Raw genomic sequence first — 3055 nt, 5'->3', positions numbered from 1 at the left:
TATAGTTTATCCAGTGTGATGGACGCGTTTTTCAACAAACGGTCGGCATTCCAAAGGAAACAAATTGTGCTATCTCTACATGCTGACCTTTTCCTTCACTCTTATGAGGCTGCTTTCATGGCTGATCTGATCCGAAAGAAAAAAATATCGCTTAGCTAGATCATTTAATCTCAGTTTCCGCTCTACAGATAACGTATTATCTTAAACAATCCTAATTTTATGGATTTGATACATCGCATCTACCCCAAAGAACTTGCGATAAAGCCTCATATCTTGACCTACACTTTGAAATAGACGGTAAAGGAAAACTATTGACCAAACATTACAACAAACGTGATGACTTTTCATTTAGTATTGTCAACTTTCCTTTCATCTTTGGCAAGATCGCTTCAGCACTTGTGTATGCAGTGTTCATATCACAACTCATACGTTATACCAAAGCTTGCCGAAACTACGCAGACTCTTTGTATCACACTAGAATTTTAACAAATAGGTTTCTGGAACAGGGTTATGTTGCTACAAGATTGAAATCATCAATTCAGAAGTTTTATGGTCATCATCATGAACTCGTGGATCGTTACAATGTATCCATCTGCGTCATGAAAATTGATTTGTTCAACGTGTCAAATATTTCATTTTCTCTTTCGACAACCCCGGACTTGACTTTTTTGAGCAACTCGGCGGGTGTTTTTAGAAAAGCAGAGGACGCTTATCCTACCGTGTACCTGGTCCATGCTCCCAGTTTTTAGTGGAGTCCGAGTTGCTTAATCGCTTTTGTTACTTTGTGTGTATGATTTTTGTTACTTCATGTTCTTTGTTGTGTATGTCTGTTTTTCATGTCTGGTCTTTGTCCCTAGATAACATTCTTTTGATTTCCGTTATAACTTTGGTTACTCTTGTAAACAGCCGTTCATTTCATATTTACGGAATGCAAGTTTTTAAAGGAAAGTAACAACCAGCACACACTATCTTAGCTGGTTGTATCATCGGAGAAAGGAAAAACAGTCGACATTTTTCTTTGAAACTTAAACTATTTACACATCGGTAAGTAGCTAAATGGTTTAAAAAGAAACTATGAAAATAGATATTTGAAAAAAAAAGAATATATATGTAAGGTGCTTTATTACAAAAAAAGTTACGTAACACCTGAAATTGGGTTTGCACATTTTTATTAACGATTTGTATTGAAAAACAAACTAACCAAAAACAATCGTTACACATTATTTTTGAAGAAACTGAGTTTTTAACCAAGGACTGATATCTAAAACGAATTTGGTAAAAGACATTTTGAGACGCATTTCTCATATACCTGTTCAAGGAGTCTGTTCCGCATATATAATGGGTTGATTGATTGATTGTGGGGGTTTTACGTCCGAGCATGAAAAATTTCAGCTATATTCAGACAATGAACATGAAATGGATGATAAAATGAACATGAAATGATGACGAAATGAAAAAAAAGGGAAGTCACACAAGGACTATAGGGTCAAAAAATTTTGATTGCCACTAGAAAAAGGCAGGGATGGGCAATGTAGCCTCCTTTGGCGTAGCGCAAAGGTTCATATTCCTATCGAATACCACAGTAGGGTCCTTTAACGTGAGAGGAACATCTTTCCAAACACGTTGGACTAATATGGTTTGCGATCAGGTTTTCCGTCATAGAGCCTCACAAACCCCAGCATGTAACACACCAGGGGTACCCCATTCCACCACCTGGGGCACACATCCCAGTTGCTCTGTGGGCAGTGCGCCTAGCCCCCGGCTAGGTTTCTGAGCACTATTTAGTCACATTTTACGACAAGCTTATTCAAGCCTATTCGTTAAAAATCCGGACAGGCAAGGGCAGATATAATAGGATTTAATGAAATCAGAGTAGTTAATACTTACTCAAGCGTAGCTAATCAACTGTGAAATATAAACATCATATGCAGAAGATGAAGGGATATTGCTGCACAGTTAAGGAACATTTATACTAAAATTAAAGTCGTCACTTTTTCATAAATCTTAGTGCTGAGGTGTAGAACAAGCTGTTTCTGCTGTCCTCTTTTATCTCGAGCTTCGGTGGACATATTAACGGTAACCATTTACCAAAACAAGCGTTGTTAAAAAACATATACACAAAATACTCCTGGATATACAATATGTCATGAACAAATTTCTGATAAACAATGTCACTTAAATCATGAACATCCTAGATTTAAATTGAACATTATGAAACATTGAATAGTTTTCTTATGGGAAAAGTCAAAGACGATGTCGTCGTGAAAAATAAGAAGAAGAGATAATAGAAAACCAGATAAATATTCCCTCCTCTGTCGAAAATAATAACTTAATACGTTCAGCTCTCAAGTTTGATCTTCAATCTCACAACGCTTGTTACTCCTGTCTTGGTATCAATTCAATGTGGATCCTGAAAAGTAAAGGATCTTCTGAGAACCCTCAATGCTAGATAAAACATTAAAAGCAACAAAACCTATGATTTTGTCAACCCTTCTAACTACCATTCCCTAAACTCCGTTGAAATACCGAATTAAAAAACATTATACATCGCTGTTACTTCTAACAATATAAGACACCTCGATAAAAATATGTAGTACTTGATACAGGGTCTCCATATTTTATAAAAAATCTAAATCATCTTCTTAATATACTGTAAAAGACGTATTTGTCCAGTATGGTGGACTCGGTACTCACTGACCTATTCCTTTATTAATTTTAGGAGACTGACTTATGGCTGATCTGATCCAAAAGAAGGAACATCGCTGAGTAAGTTTCTTTGACCTCAGGTTTTGCCATATGGATAACGTACTGCTTTTAAAAAGTCCTTGTTTCGGGGTTCTTATACATTGCATCTAACACAAAATAAATTGAAATAATGGACACTACAGACACTAAGAATCAGCCCAATATCTTGACTTACGCTAAGAGATCGATGAAAAAAGAAAACTCATGACTAGAATGTACGACAAACTTGATTTCTCATTTCGTATTGTCAACTTTCAATACGAAAGAAAATTTCTGTTTCTAGAAAACCTGGACGTTTTACAGTTAGGTT

Source organism: Perna viridis, chromosome 12, assembly GCF_037379345.1.
Source record: "Perna viridis isolate PV_CMFRI_1.1 ecotype Kerala chromosome 12, ASM3737934v1, whole genome shotgun sequence".
In the NCBI taxonomy this organism is placed as follows: domain Eukaryota; kingdom Metazoa; phylum Mollusca; class Bivalvia; order Mytilida; family Mytilidae; genus Perna; species Perna viridis.
Note: the sequence above shows the minus strand (reverse complement) of the source record.